Source organism: Schistocerca americana, chromosome 4 (genome assembly GCF_021461395.2).
Source record: "Schistocerca americana isolate TAMUIC-IGC-003095 chromosome 4, iqSchAmer2.1, whole genome shotgun sequence".
In the NCBI taxonomy this organism is placed as follows: domain Eukaryota; kingdom Metazoa; phylum Arthropoda; class Insecta; order Orthoptera; family Acrididae; genus Schistocerca; species Schistocerca americana.
The window spans coordinates 298,949,063-298,975,585 of record NC_060122.1 but is presented as its reverse complement, the minus strand read 5'-3'; positions in this window follow the sequence as shown (position 1 = coordinate 298,975,585).

Here is a 26,523-nt window from a genome sequence, read left to right as displayed (position 1 = left end):
TAGAGTGAACGTGTCAGCTTAAGACGTGGATTCAGGGTACGTTCATCATTCTTGTTTGAACAGGTTGGCGCTCAAGGACCAAAGACGTGCAATGTGACCGGTCAGCGTTACTGCGATATGCTTCGCCAGCATGTCATACCCGCCCTATAGGAGAGGGACGCACTGAACTCAACAGTTTTCATGCAAGATGGAGCCTCACCGCACATTGCTCGTGAAGTTCACCTGTTTATCTCTTCACATTTGGAAACGATTGAATTGTCAGTTGATCGTCTCCAAATGCTTGGCCGGCACGATCACCTGATCCCAAGCCCTGTGATTTCCGGTTGCGGGGCTATCTGTAGGACAGGGTTTACCAGAGGAACTTTTACACATGTGCTGATCTGAAGCGCAGCGTATTAAGAAGGGTAACCAGCATAATTACGGAAACGCTTTGTTCTGCTCTGCAGAATGCAGTCCTGCGCTTTGACTCTTCTGGACACTGATGGACGCCATATTTAGCCTCTCTTGTAGCAGTAATGGTACCCGTATGTAATGGTATGATGTACCGTAGCAGCGCATTAAAAGTGTTTCAGTTGGATTGATTCTGCATTACTTCTCTTCCCAGTGTTCTTGACATTTATGCTGTCAACTTTGATACTTCTACGGCAATTAGTTTCCATGTTATAACGTTTTAAATAGGGGAAGTTGAATTACAACCACCCGGTGTTTGTCAATATGTGAGTTGTAAGCCATTAGCGTGGCTCAGAGACCGTCTAAGCGCTTTGACTCATAGGGAACTCACATTTCTGAGGCTGGACTCTTACGTCTGATATTGCCCTGGTTCTTCGCGTGGTCGGCGCCTGCAGCAGCTAACTTGCTTTCCGTGTTAAGTTTAGACGTTAACGTCTTGTGCAATACTGGGAATGGCATTTCTAAGCTACAGTATTCAGAATCTCTAGTGACAACGCTGCTTGCTTGCAATGCATTGGCGTAATTAAATATTAAAAGGTTTTTCAACCTTGCAGCTATGTTCTCATAATAGGCTTTGTCCAATACTCGAAGATCAGTATCAGCATTTCATTAAGTCGTGTGGATATAGATTGTGTTTCAAGATTCGTTGGCACTCATTTAATAGTGTACGTGTGTCTGACAAAGGAACCTCCCCATGCACCCCCCTCAGATGTAGTTATAAGTTGGCACAGTTGATAGGCCTTGAAAAACTGAACACAGATCAATCGAGAAAACAGGAAGAAGTTGTGTGGAACTATGAAAAAAATAAGCAAAATATACGAACTGAGTAGTTCATGCACAACATAGGCAACATCAAGGAGAAGGTGATCTCCCGAGTGCCGTGGTCCCGTGGTTAGTGTGAGCAGCTGTGGAATGAGAGGTCTTTGGTTCAAGTCTCCCTCGAGTGAAAATTTTAATTTTTTATTTTCAGACAATTATTATCTGTCCGTCCGATGCGAGGTAACTGCGCCGTAGTATGGGGACGCTACACCTAAACAAACTTCGAAACACACGACGTCAGTCGACTACAACGCACGGAAGAGAGAGTATTCCTCCTAACGAGGCGCCCTGGCTGGCAGTTGACTGTTCGCTACTTTGGACGAGAGTGCATTAAATACGTGAGATGTATTCCGTGGGCAATATGAATCCAGCAAATATAGCGGACGGACGGACAGATAATAATTGTCTGAAAATAAAAAATTAAAATTTTCATCCGAGGGAAGAGTTGAACCACGGACCTCTTGCTCCGCAGCTGCTCACGCTAACCACGGGACCACGGCGCTCTTATGCTAATGTTGTCCTTGATGTTGCATATGCTGCGCATGGACTACTCAGTTTGTATATTTTGCTTATTTTTTTTCATAGTTCCACATAACTTCTTCCTGCTTTCTCGATTGATCTGTGTTCAGTTTTTCAAGGCCTATCCACTTTGCCAACTTATAACTAAATCTGAGGGGGGGTGCGATGGGGAGGTTCCCTTGTGAGAATACACGAAGCACTTTCGTGTTTTCGAAAATATGTGGTATTGTATATCCATGTCGTTCCTTTGAGGATGTACGTTCCTATTGATGGCGAACTTTCATGTTCACTTATTGGAGAAGAATGGAAATTAATCTCAAATCTATTCTTTTTACGTTTCCTCTCATAATCATATCTAAGCTCTACGACTTTTAAGCTCAATCGACATATGCTCGTTTATCCTTTGTCCACGTTCGTAGCCGACGCGAGCGTAGCTCATTGAAAACAATCTGCTTTCTGCGAAATTGCGATGTCCCGTCACATTAATGCTACCATCTGCCAGAAGCGCGGACCACTGGGACACGTGTAGGAAGAAAGTGAGTGGGCTACTGGAAGGTGCCGACAGGGATGTGGCGCCATGACGACCCCCGTGAACTGGTCGTCTGCAGCAGGTTTCTCGGTTGAGGATCTATCGTGCGAACAGCCCGACAGAGGTGGTCCCACAGACTGGTTTAAATCCAGGGGGTTACGGTAAACCAACGCAGATGTTCTCCGAACCATACACGTACGCTAAGAGCAGTGTGACACGTTGGATTGCCCGCCAGTGGATGTCATCTTATCGAGGAAAAAAAAATTACATGTAGGGGCGGAGTCCCTAAGGACAGATGGATACTTGTGATGATCCACTGTGCTTTCCAAAAATAACGCGATCATCCAGGGAGTGTGACGTAAACATTCCCCAGACCATAACGCTCACTCCTCCGGCCTGGACCCTTCTGACTACAGTTGTAGGTTGTCTGCTTTCAGAAGTTTCACGCCATACATATCGATGACCATATGTCCGATGGAGTTTAAAACATTATTCATCTGAAAAGTCCACCTGTCGCTACTTACAGCAAGAAAAAAAGGAATAAAAGTGAGATAGTGTTAACACTTTCATCCTTCTTTACCTTCTCTGCATTACTGCAGATGACGTGTCACTGAGCACATTTGTACTGTGCATGCAGTACACGTGAGGTGCCTAGTTGTTTCCACTGCCCTGTGTGGAACACATAAGTTCTTGTACACATCACTAACCTGCTGTCTTCATGATGATGATGTCCCCAGCGCACAAAACAGCACGCAGGTCGTGGATTCTTTTTCTTGAGGCTGAAATTAACTTCGCAAGGAACTGCTGCTACGAATAAACTATAACTCATTTGGGATGCCACTCTTGTTTTTATTGATATAGACACGAGAAACTATTCTTGATCACAACGTATTGAACATATCTTTCCACAGTCATTATATCTGGCTAAAATAACATGAAATACATCCTGCCACAGACAACATGTCTGTCTACTGGAACGGTCAGAACTGGAGAGCTTGACTGCCCGAGACACTTCGCTCGCCAAGCCAGCAAGGCGTGACCCGAACGCCACCGAAGTGCATCGGCGGTAATATCGTCAGTCTTTTGTTTTAGTAATATTTTTATTTTAATAATTTTCAAATGACTGATTGATAGCTGGCTGTTGAGAGATGTGTATTTAAAAAAATGAAGTAATTTGGATGACAGGTTTAATTAATAATAGCAACTAAAGTTTAACGTTTTGGCGCCCTACCGCCGAACACAGCAGCCAATCACAGAGCAGCAGCAGCAGCATCATGCAGGCGGTCTTTCTCACGGGAATGGTACCGAATCTAACATCTGTCACCGGTACCTCATCCCACATTGCGTCATCTCGATGCTTCTTGCATCTCCACTGCCCTGGGAACAGCTTCCTGGAGCCTAATATGATGGCTGAATAAGCCAGAAATATTACATACTCACTGGAAGTCCAGTTGCGGTACTGGTGTACAGATTCCAACCTCTGTTCAACCCATGTTGAACAGCGGTCAACATGGGTGCACCAACCAGGCGCCTGCTGTGGAGACCTATACTCAGCAGCGTTCGCTGAACGGTCTTTGAGGAGTCACTGTTGGTAGCCCCTTGGTTGTTATGGGTGGTCAGTTGCTTAATAGTTACACGTCTTTTCACTCGCACACATCTCCGCAGCCTTCATTCACCCCCATTGCGCCTGAGCCATGGTCCACAAAGATGCCTCGGCGCTGGTTTTGGATAGCGCCATTTTGCCAAGCACAATATACAACGGCGGCCGGCGGCACCCGAACAGTTTACAAACGTACTTGTTTCGGTAATGCATCTACCCTTTGCCCAAAAGGCAATATTCATGCCCTTTTGGACGTCAGATAAATCGCTCCGTCCCGTCCGACGCTCTTTATACAGGGTGTTACAAAAAGGTACGGCCAAACTTTCAGGAAACATTCCTCACACACAAAGAAAGAAAATATGTTATGTGGACATGTGTCCGGAAACGCTTACTTTCCATGTTAGAGCTCATTTTATTACTTCTCTTCAAATCACATTAATCATGGAATGGAAACACACAGCTACGGAACGTACCAGCGTGACTTCAAACACTTTGTTACAGGAAATGTTCAAAATGTCCTCCGTTAGCGAGGATACATGCATCCACCCTCCGTCGCATGGAATCCCTGATGCGGTGATGCAGCCCTGGAGAATGGCGTATTGTATCACAGCCGTCCACAATACGAGCACGAAGAGTCTCTACATTTGGTACCGGGGTTGCGTAGACAAGAGCTTTCAAATGCCCCCATAAATGAAAGTCAAGAGGGTTGAGGTCAGGAGAGCGTGGAGGCCATGGAATTGGTCCGCCTCTACCAATCCATCGGTCACCGAATCTGTTGTTGAGAAGCGTACGAACACTTCGACTGAAATGTGCAGGAGCTCCATCGTGCATGAACCACATGTTGTGTCGTACTTGTAAAGGCACATGTTCTAGCAGCACAGGTAGAGTATCCCGTATGAAATCATGATAACGTGCTCCATTGAGCGTAGGTGGACGAAACTAAAATGAGCTCTAACATGTCCACATAACATCTTTTCTATATTTGTGTGTGAGGAATGTTTCCTGAAAGTTTGGCCGTACCTTCTTGTAACACCCTGTATACACTCCACTCTTAGTGCTGCCACATGCCGTTTGTGAGTGGTTACTGCACATTCACGTCGAACGAGACGGTGGTCATATTAATGTGATGGTACGAAAAACTGCTTTCCGCTGATACAGTTTTATTCTTCCCTACATGTAAATTTGAGCCAACATAAGGTAGGTCTGAATTGTAGGGAACTTGTTGTAGTCCTGAATACATCAAGAGCTGGTTCTTTTGTGAATCGTGCTTCTTGCTGTATGGTGTTAGACAATACAAGGTGCAGTTTACATCTGCATTGCACGCGTATTGTCTATAAAAAAGACGAAGCTACACTTAGTGATTGCGTTAGATGGGTTGAACGCCTTGGTTATGATCTTGCATTCACTTAACACATGTTAAACTCCGCTTCATGTGTTTCGCTGCGCTATCCAAGTGTGCCTCCTACCCAACATTTCATTAACTGAAGTCAGATCGTTTTGTTGTTCATTCGTGGGTAAGACTTTTGTAAAAGAATGGTAATATTTACAGCCCTTTAAGGGCTTATTTTGTCATCAGTCTTCTGACTGTTTTGATGCGGACTGCCGCGAATTTCTCTTCTGTGCCAACCTATTCATCTCATAGCAGCACTTGAAAGCTAAGTCGTGAATTACTTGCTGGGCGTTCCAATCTGTGTGTTCTTCTATAGTTTTTAGCCTCTACAGCTCCCTCTAGTACCATGGACGTCATTCCTTGATATCTTAACACATGTCCTATCATCCTGTCCCTTCTCATTGTCAGTGTTTTCCACACACTTCTCTCCTCTCGGATTCTGCATGGAACCTCCTCATTCCTTACCTTAGCAGTCCACTTAATTTTCAACATTCGTTTGTAGCGCAACATCTCAAATGCTTCGATTCTCTTCTGCTCCGGTTTCCCCACAGACCATTTTTCACTACCATACAATGCTGTACTCCCATCGTATGTTCTCAGAAACTTCTTCCTCAAATTTAGACCTATGTCTGATACTAGTAGACTTCTCTTGGCCAGGACATCCCCTTTTGCTAGTGCTAGTCTGCTTTTGCACAGTCCGTCATTGGTTACTTTGCTACCTAGGTAACAGAATTCCTTAACTTCATCTTCTTCGTGACCATCAATCCTGATGTTAAGTTGCTCACTGTTCTCATTTCTGCTTTTTCTCATTAATTTCGTCTTTCTTCGATTTAGTGTCAGTCCATATTATATATCCGTTAGACTGTTCATTCGATTCAGAAGCTCATGTAATTCTTCACTTTCAATGTGGGTAGCAATGTCATCAGCGAATCGTATCATTAGTATCCTTTCACCTTGAATTTTAATTCCACTTTCTTTTATTTCCATCATTGCTTCTTCGATGTACAGATTTAACGGTAGGGGGGAAAGATTACATTCATTTTTAATCCAAGCAGTTCGTTCTTTGGTCGTCCACTCTCATTATTCACTCTTGGCTCTTGTAGATATTGTACATGGGGCGTTCAAAAAGAAACGAGCCGGAGGCATAATTACAGAAACCAGCACCTGTATGTTAGAAGTATTCACGCTGGTTATTGAGACACTTGTCCCACTGTAACGCATGGCGGTGAATGGCTGTCTCATAAAATTCTCGAGGCTGCAATGTTAACTTCCTGCATCACGGGACAACAGTGAATGCCCAGCGTTACTCGCAAACATTGACCACCCTTCGCCAAGCGATCAAATCAAAACGACCAGGCAATCTCACCCGTGGGGTCATTCTGCTCCACGACAATGCGAAGCTTTCTATGGCCAACGTAGTCGGGGCACTCCTTCAAAAATTTTAATGGGAGGTTCTCTGCTACCCTCCATACTGCCCGGACTTGTCTCCCTGTGATTACGCCAATTTTGGTCCCCTTAAGAAAGCTCTGAGGGGCAAACGATTCACCTCGGACGACGACGTCCAATTGTACGTGCGGAACTAGTTAACATCACAGCCCCGGGAATTTTATGAGACAGCCATTCACCGCCCTGTGTCACAGTGGGATAAGTGTCTCAACAGCCAGTGTCAATACCTCTAACAGGCAGGTACTGGTGTCTGTAATTATGCCTCCAGCTCTTTTGTTTTTGAACGCCCCGTGTATACCACCAGTCTCTCCCTATAGCGTACCCCTATTTTTCTCAGAATTTCGAACATCTTGCACCATTTTACGTTGTCGAATGCTTTTACAGGTCTACAAATCCTATGAACGTGTCTTGATTTTTCTTTAGTCTTGCTTCCATTATCAAGCGCAGCGTCAGAATTGGTTCTTTTGTGCCTTTTCCTTTCCTAAACCCAAACTGATCGTCATGTAACAAATCCTCAAGGGCTCTAGTACCGAAATGCTAAAGATATGTACGCATTTTAAAATCCAAGCGGTAGTAACAGCTCTGAAAGGTGTGGTCATGCGCAAGCGCAAACCCCATAACTCCTCGAGAATGAGATTTTCACTCTGCAGCGGAGTGTGCGCTGATATGAAACTTTCTGGCAGATTAAAACTGTATGCCGGACCGAGACTCGAACTCGGGACCTTCAGGAGTGCTAGTCCTGCAAGGTTCGCAGGAGAGCTTCTGTTAAGTTTGGAAGGTAGGAGACGAGGTACTGGCAGAAGTAAAGCTGTGAGGACGGGGCGTGAGTCGTGCTTGGGTAGCTCAGTCGGTAGAGCACTTGCCCTCGAAAGGCAAATGTCCCGAGTTGGAGTCTCGGTCCGGCACACAGTTTTACTCTGCCAGGAAGTTTCCCATAGCTCCTTTTTTGTATTATATCACGTCAGCACGATGCCCCATTTTACTGCGCTGTTTGCTTGCAATCGACTGGCACATACTTCACTTGCATACTTCACTTGCCTTCTGGTGGCAGTAATTCAACGTATGCAGCGGTCCAAAGCGACCACTGTGCCCTTTGAAAGGGGTGATTAACATTTTGTCCAGTGAGCTTACATTTCACCGGACTACTGAATTGCTTGTTTTGGCCACGAACGATTCAGAACACGCGCTTACCCCACGGTCGACTAATTTACGCAGTCGTTAGCAGCAGGCCAGTGTGGTGGCCGGCATCTGCGTTGCTAATGGCGGCGGAAGTACGATAGGCGAGCGGGCGGTGCGTGACGCGGACACTGGCTGCGCTGCAGGCGGTCAAGGCCCGCGGCCGTGACTCCGCCGCCACTCAGCTGTGCCGGCGCGGCGGGCCGGGGGCGGCCAGGTCACTGCCAGCCCCTGCACTGTGCGCCCGCTACCCGCTCTGCACCAGGGCAAGCTGCTGACCACACCAAACTCCGCGTGACGTACAATTTATTGGATATGCTACTAGTCAATCGTATCCAAGAATACACTAAATAAATATCATGTACATATGCAGACTGAAGAGACGAATGAAAATTTGTATCAAGGCCAGGATTCAAACCAGGGTCTCCTCCTAACTGGGCAGACGCCCCAACCACTATGCCATCCTGGCACACTGGCTTTGCACACCTGCAGGGACTACCCTAGCACCCTCATTCTTCAATCCAAATTCTCATTCACCCCTCAGCCCACTTGGTATTCCCCAAAAGAGCATTGCAGAGGCTCTCCAGCTCCACTATAATAACACCCCAGCACTGAACGAATTAGGAGATCCTGCCTGAATCCCAGTCATAGGTGCTTTAATCAGGAATTGAGAAGGGAGACGTGCTACAGCAGTCCGTGCAGCGATGCAAAGCCACTGTGCCGGGGTGGTGTAGTGGTTAGCACATCTGCCTAATGACCGGGAAACCCGAGGTCGAAATAGGGTCTTGATAAAAAATATCATTCGTCACTTCAGTCTACATATATACAGGGTGATCAAAAAGTCAGTATAAATTTGAAAACTTAATAAACCACGGAGTAATGTAGATAGACAGGTAAAATTTGACACACATGCTTGGAATGACATGGGGTTTTATTAGAACCAAAAACAAACAAAGTTCACAAAATGTCCGACAGATGGCGCTGGACAGCAAAACGTCAGTGACTGCGCATGACAATCCTGTATAAAAGGAGATGTAATGAGAGAGAGAATCAGATGCGCCAGCAGTCGCAGCATGTTGATGTTACCTGAAAAGGCGCTTTTACTGAAGCTGTATTATCAGAATGGGAAATGTGATAGTTCAGCGTTACGATCCCATCGCTATAGGAAGGGGATTCTAAACGGGAAAGGTCCGTTGACCAATGCAGCTGTTGCGAGAATGATTTCGAAGTTCGAGGCCACGAGTTTTTTAGACGATAGACCCCGTAGTGGCCGACCGAGCACAAGGCGTAATGCTACTGAGACAGTTCAGGAAGAAATGGAGACTGTAGCGGGTTCGTCTATGCACGGGAAAGTCAGCGCTCGTGCAGTCGCACGTCGCACCGGCATTCCATACACTACTGTTTGGTTGGCACTGAGGCCTACCCTCCGATGTATCCATACAAAATCCATCGGCATCATGAACTGTTACATGGCGATTTAGTCAAGCGGAGGGCATTTGCGGTGTGGGCGTTTCAAAACATGGCGGAAGATGACGATTGGTTGAGTAACGTGTTGTGGACCGATGAAACTCATTTCACGCTCCGAGGGTCTGTCAAAGCCCACAACTGCAGAATTTGGGCTACCGAAAATCCTAGAACTGTCGTGGAAACTCCATTGCACGATGAGAAAGTCACGGTATGGGTTGGAGTTACCACATCTACCGCTATCGGGCCTTTTTTCTTCGAGGAAATGCGTGATTCTGGTTTTGTAACTGCTACCGTGACGGGTGAGAGGTACGCCGATATGTTACAGAATCTCATCATCCCCAGCCTGGCTGATAAACACCTGCTGGAACGTACGATGTTTATGCAGGATGGCGCTCCACTCCATATTGCTAGACGAGTGAAAGATCTCTTTTACGCATTGTTTAGTGATGATCGTGTTCTCAGCCGCCACTTTAGTCATGCTTGGCCTCCCACGTCCCCAGACCTCAGTCCGTGTGATTATTTGCTTTGGGGTTACCTGAAATCGCAAGTGTATCGTGATCGACCGACATCTCTACGGATGCTGAAAGACAACATCCGACGCCAATGCCTCACCATAACTCCGGACATGCTTTACAGTGCTGTTCACAACATTATTCCTCGACTACAGCTATTGTTGAGGAATGATGGTGGACGTATTGAGCATTTCCTGTAAAGAACATCGTCTTTGCTTTGTCTTACTTTGTTACGCTAATTATTGCTATTCTGATCAGATATAGCGCCATCTGTCGGACATTTTTTGAACTTTTGTATTTTTTTGGTTCTTATAAAACTCCATGTCATTCCAGGCATGTGTATCAATTTGTACCTCTCTATCTACATTATTCCGTGATTTATTCAGTTTTCAAATTTATACTGACTTTTTGATCACCCGGTACATAAGAGATGTTTGAGACTTGAAAAGGTCTGTGGAACCATGAATTTTCATTTGAGTAATAAAACAAACACACTCGAAGAGGGTGGCTTCAGCAAAAATCGGATCTTTTTCAATCAGGTACTAATATTTACAGCATTAATTGATTAAATGTCACTCCAGTTGCTAATAAGGACTTAAGTCCACAATGCATTCTTGCTTTTACATAAGGCTATTTTCAAGTGGATCCAAAACTGCATTTATAAATTCAAAAACCGAAAGATTTACAAATATTGTAAAATGGGATGATAGAAACAATGGGGTGAATAGAAACGAAAGTTCCATAAGAGTGCTACGCTATTGCGGCCGAAGACAAATGGAAGTACTACTCAAAGGTTAGTTTTTCTGGGTTGGTAGTGAAACAGTCTAACAAAGTCGACCCTGTTAGTTGCTGTTTTCCTCACTCTAGGACAAAAATCGGATGTGATGCCGAATTAGCCTACGTCGAACTTTATTTGTCTGTACCAGTCTAACATGTGTCGCTTTACTTTATGTGCATGGTATTCAAATTTTCAATCCTAATTCTTTAATCAGAAGTTCACTTTTAAAGTAAACTTTTTCTGACTTGGGTTTCGACTAACTGAAAATGCAGGGTTATTTTCTCGGAATTTGTTGGATGAACAGAAACAATCGTCGTCAATGTTTCTTCAGGAGAAGACCAAGCATTATATAGAAATGAGTAACCACTCAGCACTTTTTCAACCCTGGCGATTATTTTGATTAAATTATGTCGAAAAAGTAAGCATTCTTTTAGATTTTATGCATGTAAATTTTGTTATGTGGAAGGCAAAGATTATACTGTTTTTTATTTTTTTTAATTTTAAAGCAGGGCACAATAAAAACTTTTATTTTAACAGATGACGACACATTTATTGGTCAAGGATATGTTTTTCGAAATGTCTACAGTACTTCTCGGGGTGCAACTTGTAGACTCAAAGAAATCGTTTTTAAACATGATGTCCGTGACTTAATGTATTAACAAACATATCAAGTTCATCAATTTAATGTTACAATAAAGTAATTAGAGATATAACATTTTTTATTTAGAAAACGGAATAAAAAGCCACAGTTCATACAGTACTTCTAGCTTTTGTAGAAAATAAAACTTTTTTGAAGGAGATAAATTTTGTTTCTGTTCTCCTAGATCCAGAAGTGGTTTTGACATGTCCCTATTCATCTAAAAGACCAACAAATTGAAAAAAGCAATGAGGCTAGCACTGCTGTTTCTATTCACCACTCACCGTCGGATGAATAAAAACATCAGCTGTTTATTTCTTGGGTTATGAAAGCATAAGCTACGTCCCAAACCTAATTGTAAGTTTAAATTATGACATAATACATATAAACCGAAATAAGTTAAGATTTTCATGTTTCTTTTTAAAATTATCACTTTCTTCTTTTACAGTTGAAATCTGTTTCTGTTCGACCCATTTTACAGTATTGCACATAAAACTAGATGAAATACAAGGCTTTGATATGCACAATGCAAGTGTAGAAAGAATATGTAACTTACAGATTACTGTTGAGAAGCAGCGTCAAATGATAAATAAAAGTAAAAGCGAGATATCTTCAAGAAGTTATGCGGCCATGACATCGTAAGAAACCTTACAATTCAGTCTCTTGAAGCATCTTTAGCGGAAATTGTCAACAGAGCGGCATTTATCCAGAACACGTTTACATTGCTCATTGATCGGCTTTTCCTTAGATTTTTCCAGATGGGTGTAAATTTATATTTCTTAATATGTTACAATAAAGGATCCCTTCATTGTATGGAGATTTACGAGGCTCTTTCCGATACAGTGTATCGTATGATTTGTATGAGGTGTGCTGCGAAGGTGAATTTACTTCATACGTTTATTTCTTTTTAATTCTGCAAGTTCCTTGTGTCGTGTTTTAAAATTCATTCCTGTTTGTACGATGTAGCTAGCTTTTTAATCAGCGTAGTGAAATTTGTATATGTCACCATACTGGTCTACGCCTTATGTTGTGTTAATCTCGTGAGTTAAAAAGAAGTAACAGTAAAAGTTGAGATTTATACGCGATGTGTACGTTACGTTTTTTGAATAGGTTACTGGCTCTATATGAGACCTGCCATAGAAGGGATACGATACAAATTGTTTCTTATGTGTCAATGATTCTTTTTACAGTCCGTGAAATTATAAATTTCATTAAAGGCCACTCTGCGCATGCCATTACTCCGGGTTATATTTCGCAACCAGCTATGCTTCTTTCCAACCCATTAACATGTAGTGACAGTTTAAGAAGTCTATTTGCTGTAGAACGAAAGGAGGACTTTTTGTATTGAGCGGTTTGACACGATGCGGCAGGAATAATGAGTCACAAGTTGTAGGTTTATGATAAAAACCAAAAACTTTTCTATCTTGATTCATGTCAATGGAATGTTCTACGGAGATAATCGGACATCAGGCAAATCGCGCATTCATGGACGATGAGAACCCAGCACCAATGAATCATGTTTCATTCCAAGTGTTCCCTTGCGCACATCTTTGCGCTCATAGGTGATGTAGTGGTATGTAGTTTCGTTCGAAGTAGACACAGAGAGATTGAACTGAGTGTGAGGAGACGGCGAAGGACACTTCTCGTACCACTGTCGACTTCTATCTACTGTTTCATTCGTGAGGGGTGTGTGCAAAGGACAAGTGTTTATAAGGTTTTATATGAGCTTGAATTTCTGTGATTTTTTGGTATGTTTCACTCCTCGAGGCAATATTGGGAGGAAGCAATATGTTTGCCGAGACTAATTCGAACGTACGCTCTCTGTACTTCAACAGTATCCCTCTCTGCGACGCCCAACGCCTGTCTTGCAGCTTCTAGCATCGACCGAACGATTCCGTGACGAAATGTGCTGCTCTTCTTTGGATCTTCTGTGTTCCCTCTGCTAATCCTACGTGACAAGCGTCTCAGACTGATGAACAATGCAGTTGTTTTGTGGGCTAATTTTGTGGGGGATGAATTACATTTCCTTAAGATTCTTCTAGTGAATCTCAGCCTGGGATACACTTTCCATACAACTTGCTCTATGTGGTCATTCAACTTTAGGTCGCTGCGGATGTTTACTCCTGGGATTTTACGGTTTTTGTAATTTCCGGAGAGATTTGATTTAACAGCGGAATGGTGCAGCAGTACGTTTAGGGCTAACTGCCAGTCTCCGCACCAACCACCAATCCTCTGCAAGTTTCCTGGAGTTCGCTATGGTCTCCTGACGTTGTAATCTTTCTGTGAGCAACAAAATTACACCGTCAAGCTTTAGGGAAAGGCTCCTTACACGAAACCAGAAAAAATATCTGGTAAACATGGGCTCTAAAATGCATACCTTAAGAACAATGAGCACTTGTCGAGCATAGAATCGATGCTATGAAACGGTTCTCTTTTACTATTAAGGTCTTTGTTTTCAATATTTTGGGAGGAGGTAGTATGGACCAAAACAAGATAAAACCTTCCGTAAGCATAGGTCTAAAATGCATTCTTTAAGAGCTATAAGCAGTTGTTCTTCCTCGCTAGTGTGAAAAACATCTCTACTACTGAACAACAAATGCTCATGTCTATTAAGATAGGCGTTTTAGGGCCCATGTTTACTGCACTTATTTTCTTGCTTTGGTCTAAGGTTTGTCGGTATGATTCTAGAATACACTATATATAAGTATAATTTGCAACAGGTATAAGTGCAGATATTTTTGTTGGTGACTGAGGAAAGTGTACTAAACTATTTTACATAGATATCCACGCCATTTGCAGACTATTAATTACAGTTATTAGGAGTAGTACATGTTTAAGTTGTTTAGCATTTCAAAATGCCAACACTGATTCCTGTCAGATTACCAAAGTTAAACACTGTCAGGCTTGCCTAGCATTTGGATGGGTGATCATATGGTCTGCCGAGCGCTGTTGGCAAGCGGTGTGCCTTAAGCCCTTGTGAGGCAAACCGAGGAGTTAGTTGACTGAGAAGTATCGACTCCGGTCTCGTAAACTGACAGCGTCCAGGAGAGTAGTGTGATGACCACGTGCCCCTGCATATTGGCATCGAGTGACGCCTATAGGCTGAGGATGAAACGGCGGTCGGTCAGTACCGTTAGACCTTCCGACGTCTGTTCTGACGGAGTTTAGTTTTTAGTACCTCAAAGTGGTGTGGCAGGAGCAAGTAATTAATGCTTAATTTCCCCTGGGCAACACGTCAGGTGTTGAAGCGTGACACGTGGGCGCGATACGGGTACTCTGCACTGGTAGGCGCAATCCACTTGTGGTGCATTTATGACCGTGCAGGTAAAACAAAGTGGTAAATTATGTGACGTGTCTGCGGGAAGACAGACGCAGAAAAGAAAACGTCTAACACACTAAAGTGGGTACATCTGAAGTTATCAATGGTCACAGTATCTGCATTATACCCTTTACACCCCAATAAACATTCCCTCTCCCTATCCTGGTTCTTTAAGGACTCAACCTCCGGTGTTTAAGACAGCTTCAAAATTCTAATTGCTTTAAAAATGACTTAACATGTTAAAAATTTGACATTGAGCATATGAAATGAGGGGTATCAGCAAGAAAATGGTTGAAAAGCTTTGAAATTATGTATGAAGTTAGTTGAAAGTAATATTCTACGATTACTCTGAACGAGCAGATTACGACGGCATTTAAAAGTTTTAAATTCGGTCAATAATTACATGAAATACTGAAAATCACATTTTTATTTGCCATGAAAGCAATTGGATAGACAACATCGAATTGGAACTGGACGACAGTTTTACCCTTTTAGTAATACGGACTGTTAAGAGCAATCACCCTACAACACCCCATCGGAGTACTCCAGAAATTATCTTTATATCTGTCGATATTTCGTCTCGTTATGAATAACGTGGAGAGTTCTCTCTCTTAGAATTCCCTGGATCCAGTCATCAATGGTTTGTTAATTTAATTTAAATGATAAATGCTGATCAATGTTTCGTTAAGCTCGGATTTTATTCACAACTGAATATGTTTCTGTGGTGTCAAAGTCCCTGCTGCTGTTAGGAACAATATCATCGGCGCTATTCGATACGTCACATTCCGGATGATCGATAAGCGGCAGGCTGCGCAAAGTACATATTTGAGGGGTTCCACATAACGTAACATCAACACGTTATTACACCGTCCAGCGTTATTGAACAACTAGCACGTGCTGCACGCTTTCATGTTCTACGAACACGTGTACGGCAAACACTACATGCAGAAGATTATTATTAAGTCACCAACAGCGTGTGTAACACATCCGATTGGAAACAATAGTGCTCGACTTAAACGTCGTCACTGATTTAATGCCAGTCGCCCTGTACTTACGGTAATAGAACTTACCAATGAAGTGATATTTACGCCCGATGGAATAAAATAACGAACGTAAAGACCATCGGTGAACGTAGGACGATATATTTGGTGCAGCTCCAACAAATTCACTTTTGTATCAATAACACCATGGTGGACACCATTGCAACTAACGGAAAAAAATATGGAATGAAAATTAACACAAATAAAACAGAAGTATTGGCAATAGGAGGAAATAAGGAAATAAAAATTGTGCTGAATGGAGAAACACTAGAACAGGTGCAAAATTTTAAGTATCTTGGAAGCAGGATAGACACCGACTGGAAGTGCACCACAGAAATTAAAACAAGGATAGCAATGGCAAAAGAGGCGTTTTATAAGAAAAGGAGAATCTTCTGCAGCGGTCTGGACAGAGAACTCAGAAAGAGACTCATAAAATGTCTTGTATGGAGTGTTCTTCTATATGGCGCTGAAACATGGACTATGAGGAAAAAAGACAGAGAAAGGCTGGAGGCTTTTGAGATCTGGACATGGCGGAAGATGGAAAGAATAAGTTGGATGGACAGAGTAAAAAATGAAGAGGTACTGAGAAGAGTGGGAGAGAAAAGACAGTTACTAGATGTAATAAAGAGAAGAAAAAGAAATTTGATTGGGCATATATTAAGAAAGAATGACGGACTGATAAAAACAGTTTTAGAAGGCTATGTAGAAGGGAAAAGGAAGCGAGAAAGGAAAAGATTCCAGATACTGGATGACATGATGGACGGTACAACATACAGCAGCCTTAAGAAGGAAGCAATGGATCGCAGAAAATGGAGAGGCAAAGGACCTGCAAATATAGCAGATAACTGATGATGATGATGATCAATAACTAATGCAACATGACCGTGGTAATCCTTTAATAGGTTACGTAATGTGGAAACAACGGATGACTGGACGTAATTACTGTCATTTTCCATAAAATGCTTCAATTGAACAACTAAAGGACATTCTTTTGTCTGAACAAAATGTAATGTACTTCCTAGATTGTTGAGTGTTTGTGCACGTAACCCACTTTTGCGGCGACGTCTCGATTGACCTTTCCTTTGTGGATTTTTCGTTGTACTAACAGTAACTGACAACTAATATTACCAGACCTAACTCCACTAGATAATCGTTTATCGGTATCACTGAAGTCATAAATTTACAGAAGAAAGGTGAATGTGAAAGATGAAATGCTAAATGGTGCCCTGCTATAAATATAATAATAATGATTCCGTTTGGCTCAGTGACATGGTGTAAGTGTTTTAGTGTTGTAGGCCCCTTGCTGGTCCTTATCTATATAAACGATCTGGGAGACAATCTGAGCAGCCGTCTTAGGTTGTTTGCAAATGACGTTAATCGACTAATAAAGTCATTAGAGGATCAAAACAAATTGAAAAACGGTTTAGAAAAGATATATGAATGGTGTGGAAATCGGAAATTGACCCTAAATAAAGAAAAGTGTGAGGTCATCCACATGAATGCTAAAAGGAACTCGTTAAACTTCGGTTACACGATAAATCAGCCAAATATAAAGGCCGTAAATTCAACTAAATACCTAGGTATTACAATTACGAACAACTTAAATTGGAAGCAACACATAGAAAATGTTGTGAGGAAAGCTAATCAAAGGCTACATTTTCTTGGCAGGACACTTAGAAAATGTAACAGATCATCTAAGGAGACTGCATACACTACGTTTGTCCGTCCTCTTTTAGAACACTGCTGCGTGGTGTGGGGTCCTTACCAGATAGGACAGACGGAGCAAATCGAGGAAGTTCAAAGAAGGGCAGCACGTTTTTTACCATCGCTAAACAGGAGAGAGAGTGTCACTGAAGTGATACAGGATTTGGGCTGGACATCATTAAAAGAAAGACGTTTTTCGTTGCGACGGGATCTTCTCACGAAATTCCAGTTTTCTCCTCTGAATGCGGAAATATTTTGTTGACACCGACCTATACGGGCAGAAACGATCACCGCGATAAAATAAGGGAAATCAGAGCTCGTGCGGAAAGATATAAGTGTTCGTTATTTCCTCGCGCTATACGAGATTGGAATAATAGAGAATTGTGAAGGTGGTTCGATGAACGCTCTGCCAGGCATTTAAATGTGATTTGAAGAGTATCCATGTAGATGTAGATGTTGATGTAGAATTGGCCACTCGAAAACTGTGAAACTATATAATATGTCCCGTGTGCAATATTGTGTTGTTTGGGAGTTGTGTAGGATTGAGATGAGCTGAGAAGGCAGAAACAACAAATGACACATTGTTATTTCATCTTTCTCTCCCGAGCTAAATTCATATCAACAGAATATGAATCATAGTTATTCACAGACAGCTTTAGTTTACTGAAGTAATTTCTTGTATGATCGCGTGGTTTCTGTTCTTTCGGACATGTCCAAAAGAACAGACACCACTCATTCGTATAACCGATTCGCCTCGACGGACGACGAAATCAGCTTCTTCAGTGCGGATGCACAAATACACCCTACCTTCTGTAGGAATCTCTCAGTAGCGAGCGTAGAGGAAATGGACATATGCTGCGGATAGGTGGCGGTTGGTGGGAGGCGTGCCGATATAGAGCATGCAGTTGAGGTAAACACTGTGTCCGGGTGGCGCAGTGGTTAACACAACTTCCTATTACGCCGGAGATCCCAGGTTCGAAATCCGGTACGACACATATTTTCCGCCCCAGAAGACATGGTCGAATGTCAACGTAACTACGCACAAGTACACACCAAAGGCGGGCATGTAAATGATTAGAGTTGCAATTCTCTGCTAGAGGTAGAACGGCGAGCAGACTGCATTAGAGTTGCAAATAAAATTGTTCTGATTTGTTGACCGAATTGTCGATGTATAAAATTGTCCAACGTTTCGGCCACCGTTGCAAATGGCCTTCCTCAGGGCCATGTGCTGAGTTAGACAGTCTAGCCGAAACGTCGGACAATTTTAAATACTGACAGTGCAGTCAACGGCCCAGAAGAACTTTATTGATAGTAACAACGGCCGCAGAAGCCTACGCTTACATGCGTTAGTGTTGCTCATCTTTAGTGTTGTTATCAGGCCCGGCGGTTTATTTATACAGAGTGAGTCAGTAACTATTACCATCAAGAATAACTCCGAAAGTATGATAGGAGCTGAAAACTTCGTTGGACAAATGTTGCATGTAAGAACGGGGGCCATAATATGACGTGTAACACTAGGGTATTGAAGGTCAACGAAGGTCAAAAAGGTGGCATGAACGTCCATTTACAGAAAGTGTTCGAAGTGATGACCATTGGTATCAATGCAGTACTGCAATATTCTTATCATGGACTGAGTGGTATTTCTTATCGCATAGGCACTTATCGAAACACATGCTCTGACAATTCTTTGTCGCATATCTTCAAGTGTGCTTGGAACGTCTTTATGAACAATGTAATTTACGAGTCCCCACAAGAAAAAATCCAGAGACGTCAAGTCTGGCCGGTCACGACACATCTCCTCCACGTGCAATCGATCGATCTGGGGATTGTCTGTACAACTCATTTCTAGCCATCAGCGAAAAATGTGCCGGACATCCATCGTGTTGATACCACATTCTGCTCCTTGTTCCTAAAGGTATTTCTTCCAGTAACAGTAATGCTTCTTGCAGGAATGTGGTGTACTCCCTGCCATTAAGATTTCATTCGATGAAATAGGGCCGGCCAGTGTGGCCAAGCGGTTAAAGGCGCTACAGTCTGGAACCGCGCGACCGCTACGGTCGCAGGTTCGAATCCTGCCTCGGGCATGGATGTGTGTGATGTCCTTAGGTTAGTTAGGTTTAAGTAGTTCTAAGTTCTAGGGGACTGATGACCTTAGAAGTTAAGTCCCATAGTGCTCAGCGCCATTTTTTGATGAAATAGGAGCCTATAATTCTGTCCTCTAGAATGCCACACCATACATTCACCGACCACGGTTTTTGGTGTGCAGCTTGCCGCAACCAACATTTATTTTTAGTTGCCCAATAATGCATGTTATGCAAATTAACGTTTCCATTGTTCGTGAATGTAGCCTCGTCAGTAAATAAAATCAAATTATTAAATGTGTCATCCCTCTGAATCTAAAGTTGAGCCCTTGGTCAGAATTCAATGCTATGCATACAATCCGTACCAGTTAATTCTTGGTGGAGACTGATATGGTAAAGATGATATTTAAGGCGGTGCAGAACACGTACAACACTACTCTGGCTCATGCCAGATTCCCTTGCGATTTGACGCGAACTAACTCAATGATCTCGAACCACAGTGACAAGAGTACCAATTTCCGTTTCCTCATTAGCAACTTTCCTTTGCCCGATATGTTTCCGATGCGTTAAAGATCTAGTTGTTCTCAATTTATCACACACATATTTAAATGTACGACGTGTAAGGTAAGTATGTTGAGGATATCTTTCAGCGTATAAGTCTCTAGCTCCCACTGAATTTCGTTGGCATTCTCCGTAAATGAAAAGCATATCGACTTGTTCTTCGAAGGAATACATCATTCACATTCGCTTCATTTGACGATACTAGTTTCCCGTTCCTGTTAGTGTTGTATTGCGAAACCTTCTATTGGTATTTACATATCAGTGACACGTTAGATGGATACACCGTATTCCGCGAATATTTACTGTTTGCACGATATATGAGAGAGAATTGTCAGAAAATCTGCTTCGATAAGCGCCGAAGTGATAAGGAACACCACTCAATCCATGATAATGAGATTGCAGTACTGCATTGATATCAATGGTCATCAGTTCGAACACCTTCTGTAAATGGACGTTCATGCCACCTTTTTGACCTTCATTGACCTTCAAAGACCTTGGTGTTACACATCATTGCATTCATCTCCATAGTCGCTATCTGAAAATCAGTGCCGAACTATAGCATCCCATTTAAAGAAACAAAGTTGACCTTGATATCTCTGACGCGATCTCACCTGGCAACAAAAAACCACCGTCAAATCATGGCCCCCTTGTCCCTTGTAAGATTTGTCCCACAAACTTTTCAGCTCCTATCATACTTTCGGAGTTATTATAGGTGGCAATAGTTAGTAACTCACCCTCTATAAAGGGGCACGTACAGCGTCAGACGTTGATTTATCACTGTGAAGGACACGGGAATGTTCCGTACTCGTGTAAGACAGCGTTATCAGTATCTGGAAGGAAAGAGGCCTCACTGTAGGTCTCTATTTGCCCTGCTGGTCGAATCATCCAATATCCAGATTTTTGGGGCGTTTGGGGAGACAGTGGCCCAATTTGGACTGCTTGGGAACACGAGGGCTCGTATAGTCGTCCTCACGGTTCCGGTCGGGCGCGTCTGACCACCACAAAGGGGGATCGCCTTACTGTGCACCAAGCACGTCTTAACCCTGTCACACGTGCGCCTACCATCCGAGAACAAGCAGTGGCTTCCCTGCAACACTCTGTGTCGTCCCAGATCACTGTTCGGATGATAACTGTACTCGGAATAGGGAACGGGTATACTGCTGTTAACACCGAAACACAAACGGCTGCTTTGAAAGATACGTATGCTGTTCTGTGGGACGATCGGAATGGTTGAAAGTGAACAAACTCCATACGCCGCGATCGCAGTGTAAACACTTTTATTGCTCCAAGACGCCCGCTTCCAACAGTCTTGCGCTGCCATCATCTGATATTCTGGAACTTACTATAAATAGCATACCTCGCCAGGCAGTAGGAATCATCTATACCCTGTTATGTTTCTTATAACAGAACAAGAAGATTTTATAGCAGATCTGATCTGATCTGATGATGGCAGCATAAAACTGCTGAAACCTGTCATCTAGTAGCTATAAGTGTCTACACTGCGATCGTGGTGTATCAGATATGTGTATTAACGGACGGCCATGTTTGGAGCGGTGGCCTGACGTCTTATGCGGACAATATGTCGTAGCAGTCGGACGCGACCGTAAACAAGGGAGATCTTGGACTGTACGAGGAGCCAGAGCGGTGAGGGGAAATAAGCCCCGCTTCCCTTTTGAAAGGCTGCCATCATATGTCTGCGTTCTGTGCTTCCACGAAAGCAGAACTGACATAACGGTGATAAGCATCGCTGATTCTTTTTTTTTTTTTTGTGGTGAGAGTCGCATTCGAATCGCTTTATGCACCAGGAGTAGTCCCCTCACTCATTTCAAAATGAGAAAAAAAAGCAAGCAATCCACAATACAAAGCAAACTGGAGAACACAAAGCATTTTAGTGGCTACAGCCCAATTGTTTGCTGCGGTTGGCAGTGGCATTTCAGGCCCGACCTCTACCGAGATCTTACGCAACCATAGTTCAGAGCACTTCCCACCTAAAACTGCCACGATATACACGCATAAAAAAAAAAGGTTGGCGTCACCTCACATCCGAGAGTTCCGGATCCTGTACGGAAAATTGGAATAGAGGTTAATATAAACATCATTTCTCCCCTTTTTATTGCTCGTGAAAACCACACATTGCATGTTGTACCACCATACAGCGAGACCTTCAGAGATGGTGGTCGAGATTGCAGTACACACCGGTACCTCTAATACCCAGTAGCACGTCCTCTTCCATTGATGCATCCCTTGTATTCGTAGTGGCATACTATCCACAAGTTCATCAACGCACTATTGGTCCAGATTGCCCGACTCTTCAGTGGTGATTCGGCGTGGGTCCCTCAGAGTAGTTGGTGGGTCACGTCGTCCATAAACAGCCCTTTTCAATCTATCCAAGGCATGTTCGACAGGGTTCATGTCTGGAGAACATGCTGGCCACTCTAGCCGAACGATGTCGTTATCGTGAAGGAAGTCATTCACAAGACGTGCACGATGGCGGAGCGATTTGTCCATGAAGACGAATGCCTCGCCAATATACTGTCGATATGGTTGCACTATCGGTCGTAAGATCACATTCACATATCGTACAGCCGTTCGGTGCCTTCCATGACAACCAGCGCCGTACGTCGGCCTCACATAATGCCACCCCAAAACAGCAGGGAACCTCCACCTTGCTACACTCGCTGATTAGTGTGTTTAAGGCGTTCCGCCTGACCGGGTTGCATCCAAATACGTCTCCGACGATTGTCTGGTTGAAGGCATACGCGACACTCATCAGTGAAGAGAACGTGATGCCAATCCTGAACGGTCCATTTGGAATGTTGTTGGGCCCATCTGTACCGCGCTGCATGGTGTCGTGGTTGCAAAGATGAGCCTCGCCATGGACGTTGGGAGTGAAGTTACGCATCGTGCAGCCTATTGCGCACAGTTCGAGTCGTAACACGACGTCCTGTGGCTGCACGAAAAGCATTATTCAACATGGTGGCGTTGCTATCAGGATTCTTCCGAGCCATAATCCGTAGGTAGCGGTCATCCACTGCAGCAGCAGCCATAGGGCGGCCTGAGCGAGGCATGTCATCAACAGTTCCTGTCTCTCTTTATCTCCTTCATATCAAAACAACATTGTTTTGGTTCAGTCCGAGACGCCTGGACACTTCCCTTGTTGAGAGACCTTCCTGGCAGAAAGTAACAATGCGGACGTGATCGAACCGCGGTATTGACCCTTGAACTACAGACAACACGAGCCGTGTACCTCCTTCCCGGTGGATTGACTGGAACTGATGGCTGTCCGACCCCCTCCGTCTAATAGGCGTTGCTCATGCATGGTTGTTTACATCTTTGAGCGGGTTTAGTGACATCTCTGAACAGTCAAAGGGACTGTGTCTGTGATACAATATCTACAGTGAACGTCTCTCTTCGGGATATCTGGGAACCAGGGTGATGCAAAACTTTTTTTGATGTGTGTAATATCCTCATAATAAGCGAGGACCGCCGATAACTGGTGTCGCATCATGATTCTTCGCTACCCTCGATGACCATCGTCGGCGAATATGGTGGCCTCCTGCCTTAGGACAGCCATTGTTCCAATGCTTTGTTGAAACACAGCGGTGTTATTCCTGGTGCCATGGTGTAGGGAGCCATCGTGTACAACTTTAGGTCACGGCTGGTGGTGACTGAGGGAGCTCTGACGGCATCCTACATCCTTATACGTCGACACGTGGATCGTTGTCTGTGAACTGTTTGCGAGATGTTCAGGTACTTCCGTGGCGAACAAGAACCCTAGATCTGTGCCCAGTTCGCGCGTCATCGCCGTACCAGCACCAGTATCAAGGAAATCGAAGACCAGTTACAACAACTATGGGCCAAACTGTCGTAGGAGAGGACGCAGTGGCTTCATGACACCTGTTCCAACGGAATCAGTGCATACGTCCAGGCCACACAGGGTGCAACCTCACAAAAGGGCTCATACTGCTAATGTCGTAGCTTTCATCGCTTTTGTAATTACTGGAATAACATCTCAAACCCCCTCAACAAATTTCATTTCGATTTCTCCTCCATTTCCAAGTATAAAACTTTTTATCAGGCAGTGTACTTCCTTTCTCGAATATAAATGTAAAACATATCTCATCTCATTTCTTATATTAATATATTATTTCTCATGATACCCGTTCTTACAAGGGAACCTCCCCATCGCATCCCCCTCAGATTTAGTTATAAGTTGGCACAGTGGATAGGCCTTGAAAAACTGAACACAGATTAATCGAGAAAACAGGAAGAAGTTGTGTGGAACTATGAAAAAAATAAGCAAAATATACAAACTAAGTAGTCTATGTGCATGATAGGCAATATCAAGGGCAGTTGAGCTCAGGAGCGCCGTGGTCCCGTGGTTAGCGTGAGCAGCTGCCGAATGAGAGGTCCTTCGTTCAAGACCATCTTCGTGTGAAAACTTTAATTTTTTTTATTTTCAGAGAATTATTATCTGTCCGTCCGTCCGATGTGAGGTAACTGCGCCGTAGTATGGGGACGCTACACCTAATCCGAAAAATTTGAAAACATATGTTTTGACAGAGCACAGCACTGTGCTACTGTGAAACCGTTACATTCATTTTTTGCAGTTTACGTGACAAACTCTTATGTTTTCATCACTTTTTTGGGAGTGATTATCACATCCACTAGAAAACCTAAATCGGGCAAGGTAGAAGAATCTTTTTACCCATTCGCCAAGTGTACAAGTTAGGTGGGTTGACAACATATTCCTGTCATGTGACGCACGTGCCCTCACCAGTGTCGTATAGAATATATAAGATCTGTTTTCCTGTGGAGGAATCGGTTGATCTATGACCTTGCGATCAAATATTTTCGGTTCCCATTGGACAGGCAGGTCCTTTCGTCTACTAATCGCACGGTTTTGCGGTGTGGTCGCAAAACATAAACACTAAACTTTTACTGTGAACAGAGACGTCAATGAACGAACGGACATATCATAACTTTGCGAAAATAAAAAAAAGTAAACTTTTCACTCGAGGGAAGACTTGAACCAAGGACCTCTCGTTTAACAGTTGCACACGCTAACCACGGAGCCACGGCGCTTCCGGGTTCGCATTATCCTTGATGTTGCTTATCTTGGGCATGGGCTACTCAGTTTGTGTATTTTGCTTATTTTTTCCATAGTTCCACACAACTTCTTCCTGTTTTCTCGATTGATCTGTGTTCAGTTTTTCAAGGCCTATCCACTGTACGAACTTATAACTAAATTTGAGGGGGGTGCGATGGGGAGGTTCCCTTGTTAGCACCTATAATGCTTGCCTTTTGGTTTTTGTTTCTGCTTTCACTTGTAAATGGGCGTGTCAAAATGGACACACTTGTTAGCAGGTCTCGCCCGTTTGATCTCGCCGCAAATTGGCTTCCTCACGGTCACTTTTTCTCTTGTTAGCAACCGTACGAGGCAGCTGAATGCATGGGTGACTACGCAAGTCTGCTGCATTTACACAACAGAAGTGACAACCTAATGAAAGCAATAAGACCCTGAGGCCATGACACAGAAACTCAGACAAGGTAGGCCATCGCGCAAAGAGGCCGATGCAATTCCGGATCCTCATAAATCATCTTGCTTCTCGGTTTTTCTATATTGTTTCCCGCTTCTTTATGATATTATGCAGCAGGTCAATGGCTGCCAGAGCGTAATAGTGTCTTATGAGTAGATGAAGAAAAGTGTGTTTTTACTCTACGCCTCGAGCACTCAGAAGGAACTGCCTGGTAAGTACGGCATCATCCCTACCATCGCCTCTAACAGAACTTTAGCCGACGGATATGGAGTGGGAGTAGAATAAGAATACCCTCTCTACTTCACCGAGCGAGTAGGCGCAACGGTAAGACACTGGGATTCGCATACGGGAGAATGGTAGTTCAAATTCCTGTCTGACCATTCAGATTTAGCTTTTCCATAGTTTCCCTAAATAGCTTAACGTGAAAGCTGGGATAATTACTTTGAAAAATCGATTTCTTCTCTGAATCCTAGATTGTGCTCCGTCTCGAATGACCTCGTCGTCCTCAGAACATTAAACTCCACTCTTCTTTCCTTTTCCTCCCCATTTTAATTTCGAAACCATCACTATTCGTGTAATTCGTCCACTTCCTTCTCTGATGAAGTTTCGAATTTGATTCTTTCCTAACATCATAATTTTTAGGCCGGTCTGCATCTATGCGACGCTCCAGAAGAAAAAACATTATTTTTGTTGCACAAATGTCTCCCGCTTCCAAGCCATAGTTGTCCTAAGCTATAACAAAGTTAAAAAAAAACAGTGACGCCTCGTGGTGCAGTTTATAGCAGGCCATATGCCGAATGAGAACGTTAAGTCCTATTTGTGCTCAAAAAATGTTCCAATGTGTGTGAAATCCTATGGGACTTAACTGCTAAGGTCATCAGTCTCTAAGCTTACACACTAAACCTAAATTATCCTAAGGATGAACACACACATCCATGCCAGAGGGAGGACTCGA